At 40.3% G+C, this 10,493-nt stretch overlaps 2 long non-coding RNA genes across 2 annotated transcripts; one reads left to right on the plus strand and one right to left on the minus strand.

The window, feature by feature from the left end:
* Window positions 1-1,090: 1,090 nt before the first annotated feature.
* LOC133217890 (uncharacterized) lies at window positions 1,091-4,009 on the minus strand. The gene is made up of 2 exons (XR_009726996.1): window positions 3,368-4,009; window positions 1,091-1,690 (listed from the first exon to the last, which is right to left on the minus strand). It is a non-coding gene; the product is annotated as an uncharacterized LOC133217890 (long non-coding RNA).
* On the plus strand, window positions 3,313-8,902 carry LOC133217889 (uncharacterized). The gene is made up of 5 exons (XR_009726995.1): window positions 3,313-3,384; window positions 3,749-3,877; window positions 4,937-5,207; window positions 5,742-5,970; window positions 8,813-8,902. It is a non-coding gene; the product is annotated as an uncharacterized LOC133217889 (long non-coding RNA).
* Window positions 8,903-10,493: the final 1,591 nt, after the last annotated feature.

Consider the following 10,493-nt stretch of genomic DNA (forward strand, 5'->3'; position numbering starts at 1 on the left):
AAGTGTGAAATCCAGCCACAGGGTTTGATCTCTCCCACCGCAAACCTGGCACATTGTGTTGGGAGTCTGGGAGCACAAGGTAGAGAAGCACTAAAGTTGCCAACTTCTCAATACCTTGTGCGACAGGCTTTTGGAGAATAGTCCCCATCCATCCATATTTCCTAGCCCTCTGTGCATGCACAGGAGGTGTGTTAAGCCTCTGTCAGCTGCCATCTGATCTCCCCACAGCATACAGTACCCAGTACATAAAAACAGGAGAAAAACTCCCATTTAAGTCCAGCTTGTGGATTTCTTAACAGTGGTTTCATCTTTTCTTGCTGACCCATGACAACCTGATTTCATGGAAAAAAAAAACCAACAAACCCACAACAAAACAAACAAACAAACAAAATATCTGTAAGCCACTAGTTTTGTTCACACCATAGGGATGAGTGTGCAGCCCACCATGCTCCGGAGGCAGTACTAAGTGAACAAATAGCAATCTTCAATACCTAAAGGGGGCCTACAAGAAATCTGGAGAGGGACTTCTTAAAAGGGTGATAGGACTGGGGGAATGCCTTTAAATTGAAAGAGGGTAGATTTGGATATTAGTAAGGAGTTCTTCATTACGAGGGTGGTGAGGCACTGGCACAAGTTGCCCAGAGAAAGCTGTGTCTGCCCCGTCCCTGGCAGTGTTCAAGGCTAGGTTGGATGGGGCTTTGAGCAACCTGATCTGTGGAAGGTGTCCCTGCCTGTGGCATGGGGGTTGGAACTGGATGGCCTTTAACGTCCCTTCCAATCCAAACAGTTCTATGATTCTAGTATGAGTCTATAGCTTCTGAATGCACATCTCAGATGAGTGGGATGTGTATGGTGCATTGAAACTGGGAAAAAGCTTTATTTTTTCACATACTTCATAACCACCTTGTAACATCTCTGAGAAGATCCATATGACCACTTTATTGGTTAATAAACAGTGTCACAGTGATATTAAATTAATTCTTTATCCTTAGGCACATAATAGCTGACTGGCCTGTGAATGGAATACATTTTAGTTCTTTATCTTACATGTCCCCTCACCTTGATTTTACACAGCCCACACTTAGAAATATTGAGGAAAATGTTGGAGTTATTAATTTATTTAGATTTTTTGTAAACTGTGGAAAACTTTGGAATTGAGTTGGTTTTGAGTGGCTGCTGGTTGTTAATAATTCATGCTTCACGTGAAAAGAAAATTGATCAGAAGCATCCTGGAGAGACCAATCCATGCTGTTTCTGTGATCAGCTGAGACACTAAGTATGAGGCATGAACAGAAAGATATTGCTGAGAAAAACAGACCTATCACAAGCCAAGCGGTGTGGCTGGTAAGGGATGTCAAAGGGAAGAGCAGTGTGGTGTCCTTTGAAGCTCAGTCATGGAGACAATGAGGTAGGAAAAGATCCTGCAGCAAAATGTGGTCAAACATTCTTACAAGGAGAATGAGAGCAGCTTCTTTTCCTGAAGGCAGCACTCCAGATCAAATAGTCGTTTGTGGAAATGTTCAAAAAAATCCCCAACACCTCATCCTGAGATGAGAACGAGCTCCAGCACCTGGGGCTGGATGGGTGGTCAAAGGAGGAGCACTGGGGGACATCTGTAGATGCTGAGGCCGAGGTTATGCTGGAGCAGGTGAGATGGACCTGTTCTGTCAAATGTAAGAGTTTATATTTTCTGATAAAAAAAGAAGTTCAGAGATTATTCTCAAATGGAATTTGGGAAGTGTTTGCTGAGATTTAATCTTACCCTGGATCCACTGATTCTTCCTTTGTTTCTCTATGCTGTTCTTCCTTTTAAAGTAACTTCTGTTAAATCAGAAATCACACATATCCGACCCAGAATTTCACAGTCTCTAAGGAAATGTTCTGAAGGGAGGTTTTCTGGAGCCTAAGCCTTCACTCAGCTTTTCAGCTGTGAATGGGTTCTCCTTTCCATGTGCTCCCTACAGAAGGAGCCTGGGCGAAGGATGAAGGACTGGTGTGAAGGAGGGTGCACAGAGCTTGTGACAGGTACTGCTATTTGTGGAAGAGTTTCTGTTTTGAGGCATGCGCTCAATTTGGATAGGTAAGCCATCGTGTACTGTTAGAATTTTTTTTTCTCAGTCTTTCTTTACTTTTTTTAATTGCTACATAAATTAATGCTAGAGGTACTTCTTGTCTGTGTAAGTATGATCTACATAGATATATGCAGTACATATTTATGTGTAGTTATCAGGCTCAGTATCCTACTTGTTAAGGTAATTGTGTCATCTAAATTCTGTCATACTTGGTTCAGGACAGATTCGTTAACTGTTCCTATTACCCTGGCATCTGAGCACCTATTTCATTGAGGTAAATCCAGAATAAATCCCCTAATTTGCCAGGTTCTTTCACCATTATTGCTTGAAAATAATGAGAGATGCTTATACTCAAATAAAAATGAGACATCTGACACTGAAAAAATACAGTTAATTTTTACAGTATACAGAGGCAAAATAATTGAATTAGTATGGTTATACAAAGTATTTTCTGTCATCTTGGAATAAGAACTGATGGTGACCATATTCCATGAATATTGCTATTATTATCTCTAGTATTTACATATATATATACATACACATATTTTATATGTATATATTCTTCCAGCATATCAGTCTATCTGTGGGAGGACCTTGCTAGTAGCAATATCATGCTGTATTTTGCTCTCCTTCACAGCCAGGTAGAGTGGGAGGAGAGGAAGGAACTATGGGTACTCTGACTAACAATCCCACTATCTACTTATTTATGCATCCAAATTAACAAAAGGAAAATAAAAATTGTAATAATGTTTCCTTATATGTTACTGAGTAGTTGAACAACATGAGATGTTTGACAGCCTTTGTGATGGGTGTAAGGGAGATGTCATTTTGTTACCTAAGCAAACAGACTATATTGTATATAGTTTGTCTGCTTCTTAATATTACCCAATTTATAAGACCTAGTTTTTCTTACCTACCATTTGGCTGTTTTTAAATAATGAGCTATGACATCCAAAAATTAGGCCCAAAATGGATTTTAAATTTCCTTGCCTTGAGAAGTCCACTCGCACCCTGAATCAACTATTCAGGGTACCACTGGGTAGTCTTCACCTATCTGTGGAAAGCGCTTTCCCTTTGCCCATGTTCTGGATTTGGTCCAGAGGCCAATTTTCTTCTGCACTGAGCTGGAGCACATCTTTAAGGGCACATCAGTGCTGAGCAAACCACTGTGCCATCAGGGAGAATCCCATGGTGACACACTGTTGTCCAAAAACTACTGCTCTGGTCCATAATAGACAACACATCCTAGAAGCACTATATACTAACCATGAAAAATTGTTTTACTCTTAAACCACCTGGGTGAAATGCTGATGTGAGTTACTGCATCGCATGTCTATGTCTCTGTCCCCGAGACAGCAGGCCATGAGAAGCATATGCAACCTGGGTGCAAGTAATTTGTCAGAGCAATAAACAGCCACCACAGTTTGTCAGTCCTTGGCCAGTCTGTTGAGAAGCTAGACAAGGTGTCAAATTTAAAGCTGTTTGTAATGATTTTCCACTTTGCTGCTGAAAACTGAAGTCGGAGTGGGAACATGTCTGCTTTGGCCAACTGGTAATCACTGCTTGAAGGCTATAAGCACCAAAGTACTTTTTGGCCACTGCTGATTCATTTTCTGTAAATTTAACAGGGGGGGTCGTTATTCTTTTTTTTCCTCTCTTTTTTTTTTTCCTTGCAGTTGCAGTACTTTCTGCAGCTTCTGTGAAGTGCCGCATCCACAGGCTGGTTTAGCAAAGGCCACTGCTCTGCGGCACTCTCCCATTGAGCCCACATGAAAGGCAGGAGTCTGGGCAGAAGCAGAGGCAAGGTTTGTAAAGTATTGCTCCTTTACAACATCAGGGTGATAGGGCTGCTGGCATTTTCAGACACCTTTGAATCATGTGTCATTGAATCCTGGAAAAACATGCAGAAATATTCTCCATTCCCAGGTCTGAATTATTTCCATTGATTCGGAGAAGACTCCAGGAACAAACTTGCCAACAAAGTTTTCAAGCTGACAAGCAGGTATTCTTTATTGCGGCGCCGGGAGACACGGGGGATAAATCCTCCTAACGTGTGTCCCTGTATTGCTATACAAGCCACCCTTATATAGTCACTGGGCATACATACATATTCATGAGGCTACGTATGGATTACATCATTTTCCAGAGAGTTCCCCGCATGCGTACAGAATTGTGGTGGTGGTCTCTGAGGGTCGGTTACTTCTTCCAACAATCTTCATCACTTCTGGCAGCCTTTGAAGCACGCGCAGTAGATGCTCATACCAGTTTAATTGGTTCGTTAGCACCAGAGACATAATAATCCTCCTATCCTCCTACTTATTAGTTAGTTTAACTGTAGCCCATTCTGGACACCTGCCATTCCCAGATACTCCTTATCCCTGTGTCCTGTTCTTCTAGACTGTTTTTCTTAAAACTAGGCCAACTATAACGATTTATCTTGTGAGAATTCTTAGTATGTTCTCTAGTTGTACTCTAATTTTTTTTTCTCTATGTATCATGCACCTCAGTAATTTTCCATTGCTACTGTTACAAAGCCATCAAACTTAACATTACTTAAAACTACTTATAAAAGTTTCTATATCCCATTTTGTGATTTTGTGCCCCTTTGTCTCAATATCCCATTTTGTGATTTTGTGCCCCTTTGTCTCACCATGAAGGTTTATCCTATCTCTGTACACCTGATGTGCGAATATCCATCAGGAAGGGAACCCCTGTCCCTAGCTGAGGGTCTGGCAGTCTCTGCAGTGGTTTTACACAGGTTATCTAAAGGGGACAAAGTTTCACAGGCGAGGATTCACGTCAGTAGGAATGCCTGGGTGAGAAGAACTGTACTTTCCGTTGCGCTACTCTGCCTCACATTTCAGCTGGGAGCTTTCGCACATCTCATAAGCTGCTTCGAGCCTGTGCCTTTGCAAAGTGGAAAAAGGAATTGAAGAAGGAAAAAATAAATATTAAAGCATGTAAGAATTAAATATCACCTATTCAAATAGCAATTATGCCGTTGAAAACAAGATCACCACACCTGTACAAGAAAAGACAACCAAGCCCACAACATCTGTTTGGATCCACCTGCCAAGCACCTGTTTTGCTGTTTCAATGCCATTTGATTGCTGGAGATGTAGAGGCTCTTGTGAGGTAATGAGTGATTTTACATTATGCATGATTGAAAACAGGTGTTCTAATGCTCTACAATTCTATGCATGAATAATTCAGTTTGTTTAGAGCAAGATCTTTAAAAGAAGTATGGTCTTTATTTTTTTTTATAAATATTAAGGTTATTCTTTGCAGTGTATGGTGGCTGGTCTTTTCAGCAAGCTCACTGATGACCATTTTTGTATAATTTTATGGGTAGGAAACAACACTGTGAAAGGTAAAAAAAAAAATAATTATACCTAAAGCACATAAGCAATGAAATTGAAAGGTTTCTTTAGCAAGGAGGGGGAAAAAAAACTGTCACTGTTTTAAGGGAGAAAGCCAGATGACTTTTGGCAAAGCCTGCTTCTCAACACTAACAAAACAGCCCAAGAGCTTAATTATATAGAGGGGTGAATGTGCCTCAGGGATAAGAAAGAGCCAGTCTATCTCTTGGTCCGAATTACAGCTGAGTCTGAATACGTTTAAGAATTTGGGTTGGTCTTTTTCTCTCATTTTCCTCCTGGTTATGAAAAGGTTTCTTGCGCAGTTGTATGCTTTGTGCTGGTGGAAGATGGCTGCAGACTCAAGTCTTTATCTGCAGGGCAGTTTTCCCCCTTGAGAACTGTAGTATAAAACAGCCCACGCTCCTCACCATGGAGAATTCAGTGGCTGCTTGGGATCATCTCCCAAAGATGAGAAAGTTGTGGTAGTCCAAACTGAGAGAAGCAGATGAACTTGTAGCATTCCCTCTGTTTCTTCCAAGGTAAGCAACACAGCCATACTACCTCATGGTTTCTGACAGTATTGTTTTGAAACAGGGTGAGACAAACCTTCAGCCTAAGTTTTTCTTACCATAGCTTATGTCTGTTCACTCTTTGCTTCCTCAGCTAAGCTGTAATTTAGTTTAGTAATAAGGTTTGTAGTGTCAGTTGTGGTGTTAGGTTTTGTTATGGGAATCTTCTGCTAGGAGCCGCACTGAGATCTCCTATACATTTCCCAGGGAAGGTCTGTCATGTTTGCCAGTTTCCTAGTTTCCATTGTAGCTGCTCCAGCAACTTTTGGGGTCCACAGTCAGTTTGATGTCTGTCTTGAAACAAAATGCTTAGAGTGCTGCTAGAGGGTATTTTGTACCTGGCAGGACAGATTCTGCACCTCCCGGGATGGGCAAGGTTCAGAAGCAAATGAAGAGGATGCCATCCCTGCCAAAAATATTTTGATGAGCAATGTGAAACCTTGGTGAGGGAAACAGAGTAGAGAAAGCGAGAACAGTAGCTTTCATATCTTTCAAATGGTCATGCCCTGACCACTCCTGTTGATGAGACAATGAAGTGGGAAAAGAGTAAAAGAGAAGAAAGGGAATGAAATTACTCATTTGAAAGGAGGAATGAACAATGGAAAGAGGCTAAAAGCAATTATTAAAGTATGATGCAGTGCTGTGTACTAATTTAAAAAAATGTACCAGGGCTCTGGAACACTAGTATTTAGAGCTGCTGACATACAAATTCTGAACAGGTTTGGATCCAGTGACTGTAGAGTTTGGTTAAATAACTTCAATGTGTGATGTCAGGCAATAGAAGACGGAAAATTCAAGAATCCAAAATATCCAGATGTGAGCCAGGACCTCACTCAGGCTCTGTGGCCCCCACTGTTTGGTAGACGTCAGGTCAGGATTCCTGCAGGACTTTGCTAAAGCAAAGACTCTGTGACCAAAGCTGGCTAAGCATGCAGCCATTTAAAGGTTTTACTGAAGTGGATAGTAACCTTTCAGTATTTTTTTATACAGTAAGTTACAGGAGACTGCAAATTAGAGTTTATGATATCCTACCCATTCAGCTACTGACAAAGTATCTAAGGAAACCCGACCTGCTTCACAGACCATGAAAAAAATCTTCATGTAAAGTGAAAAAGATGAATTACAGTATTTTACAGAGAGGTAGGGGAATTTCTCTCAACTCAGATCTTGGGTTAATTGCCACGACAGGTGAAAGAATATTTCACCAGGCTTTACTGAAATAAAGTTGGGGAAATTTAATAGATGAAACCCTACAGGCCAAAGGATAAACTCTGCTCCCTTTAATGCATTGGAGCCAATGTCCATGTCATCAGTAACATGGGTAGTAATCAAAGTGAAGAAAATAAGGAAAGAGATCTCTGAGAGAAAACAGACAAAATATTGTAAAATATCTGAAGTGTGGAAAAAAGGTGTTTTTTTTTTTTTTTTCTGAGATGATTAGGAAGAAGAATACATCCTGGTACTCTAAGTCTCTGAAATAAGGAAAGCATTTTGTTTTCACTGGAAATTGTTGTTCTTCCCTGTCATAAGAAGAAAATAAACCAAATTTCATAATTATAGCATGCTGGATAGGAGAGAAAAAAATAAAAAAGATGATGGGGCATTTGTTGGAGATGCTGCTGCCTTGGTTGCTGAGGGGTTATCTGTACTGGTGCAGATGTTGGAAAATCACTGTTTCCACTGAGCAGCTGGGAGAAAGGCAACAAAAGCAGCATATTTCCGCTCCTTCCTGACTTCTTCCCTCTAGTTCATAACCCATAACAGCAACTGAAGGCTTCCTTCAGGTTGGTAGAAGAATTTTCTATGGATCTAAACCTCTCTTTTTTCCTCCTTCTCCTCCCTCCCCCCATCCTCCCCTGCTTTTTCCCAGTAACAGCTGTTTTATAAAACTCCTTATCTGACTGGTTTAAATTAATGTTAGGGATTGCTTTCTGGTTTGTACTTTAGGTCAAGCACATGACTCTCTCAGAGACACATCTTCTCTTACCTCTGCAGAGCCTTCTCAGTAGCAGCGACAGAAGGTGTCAGGATCTCCTCTACCACTTTTCTATTTCCATTCCAGTTCTAAGTAATGAGAAGACACACTTGTTCTTGCAGCTAAGTCCTGCAATGAGAAAGTGTATTTCTTACTTATACGTGGGGTAATGATCTGTGGGCCAGGTCAGGTGCCCGCAGAAGGAGAGGTTTGTCTTTCTACCTTCATTCTCTTGTGGCAAACCTTTGCTATATAGTGCCAGAAAAAAATAGAGTTTTCCAGAAAAAGCCCAAAGAAAATTTTCAGAATTTCACCTGTATGATCCAGGTCTTTTAGGAGGTTTCCAGATGATTCACTGGAAAGATGAATGTTGAGCTCCCTGGTAGCTGTGTTGCATATGAAAACATTTAGTTTCTGAAACATTTCAAGGGACTCAGGTGGCAGCTGTCCCACAGATTGAAAGTATGTATTTGCCTTTTATATATATATATAAATTATATATATATATATAAACCTGCTGTGATTTTTAGGTAAGTATTCCTTGTCATCTTTACTCTCTTAACTTAGCTGTCTTTGGTTTCTTTTAAAGAATTAGACAGGATCTGTTGAACTTAAATTTTCCATTGTCCACTCGGAAATCTAATCCCCTGGTATCTCTGTTGTCACAGTAGAGGGGACATAAGAAGGTACTTTCTCTAGGAACCAATTTAGGTACCATTTCCTAACCAGTAGGGCACTCCTTCTTATTCACAGTTATAATCATGTTGAAACTGTCAAGTGTTGTTTCCACCTCTTTAATTTTGTTCTCAAATGAAATCTTTACTTCTTTCTATGCAGAGGCTGCTGTAGCCTGGATCTCATCTTGTCTTCTAGTAACATCTTCCAGATTTGCTTGAAACTGATTAGACACTGCTGAAGAATCAGCTTCTCTCCCCCGGACAGTACAAAGCCAAGTGTTGACAGAGCTGGCTCCTGGCCATCAGCTATGTGGTGACGCAGCACTGCATCTTTTGACAGCCCTGGGTTCCTTTGGGGCACTCTGAAACATTCACACACCCTGATGAATTAAAATAAAATAAATTACAGGGTGTCAGAAAGCTGCAATTAAAAAGAAGTGTCGGCTTGACCAGAGCATTGTTTTAATTAAAGGACTTTTCCTATACACTCGATCAAAGAATCTCAAAGTTATTTCTGCCCTTCTAATTTGGCTGCATTTTCCCTCTGAATTTTGATTGTGAAAATCAAAAAATTATCCTTTTTATTAGGTTACTAAGAGGAATTGTAGGGCTCAGTGAATTCAAAATTCTCTTACTAAGAGTAGGAAATGATGGATATTATTGTCCTTCCATAACTAAATAGCTTCCAGTGCAGTTTAGGCATAGAGACACTAGTTTCTGGTACCTACCTGAGCACAAGGATGCATCTAAGTCACAAGGATCACATATACTGCCACCACCTAGATTCTTTGCTGGATGGACATCATCCTCTTTTTAAGCATGAGGAAGAAATGCAGAAGGTCACAGTACCAAATACTATTTCTGAGGTTCATTTGTCCCTAAAGTTTAACAGAGGTCATGAACAAATATATTGAAATAAATTAAAGTTAGCTCTTGTATTTGAGTCTTCCCATCACAGTGTCCTAAGAGAGGTTCTGTGGTTTGACACATAATTAATATGTTTATCTTAGCTTGCTTTTTTTTTTACTCAACAACCATCACCATAATAGGCAAATATAAACATTTCATTCTGTTTCATAAAGAGCCTATGTTCCATTTTACTGCAACAATGTTACTTTCCCAACTTTCACCAGTGACATGGAGTAAATGACTGAAAAAAAACCCTCCGAAATTTTCTCATCACTTCTGCTTGAAGCTGTGTTATGTTTACAGACTTGTGGAACATGTGCTCTCTTGCCTCCTTCGAGTCTCATGGGAACATAAATTGAGGTCTGATCCGGTAGCACTGCTCGGCACTGCCTGGTGCTTCTCGGGGGTCCCATTATCCACCCACAAGGTTGTTTCAGTGCAGGGTGTAAAGTTACATGCTCTTTGCCAGCATCCAAGATCCCAAACACATGGACAATCAGGCTGGCTCAAGTATTAAAAGCTGACAGATTTTCAGACAAATATAGCTAATACTTTTTTATTTGTTCACGTTAAAACATTAAAATGTCCTCATTACTCTAAATTACATTGTTTTTAACTCATGGGGTACTTAAGGAATATTTGTAGGAATTACTGGCTTTAGCTTATGCTGTTTGTAACTCCCTTTTTATAGACTTAACTGGTCAGGTAATTTCCACAGTATTGTTTTTTGGCTCCTTAACTGGATCCTAACCAAGATCACAAAGTGCTTCTACAGAGATAATGGAGCACATTCCAGTATCCTGTGAAAGGTCAGCTATATATCTAGTGTTAGATGCGTAGTGATAACCTGGGTAGAGCTGCCAGATGCTGTAATTTCTTGCTCAGGCCTACCAAACACCCTGAAGATACCAAGACACATCTTCCAAAAGAAG

This window comes from Neopsephotus bourkii, unplaced genomic scaffold, assembly GCF_033783945.1.
Source record: "Neopsephotus bourkii isolate Nb327-2 ecotype Australia unplaced genomic scaffold, CSIRO-AGI_Nbou_v1 NB_1181, whole genome shotgun sequence".
NCBI classification, from domain to species: domain Eukaryota; kingdom Metazoa; phylum Chordata; class Aves; order Psittaciformes; family Psittacidae; genus Neopsephotus; species Neopsephotus bourkii.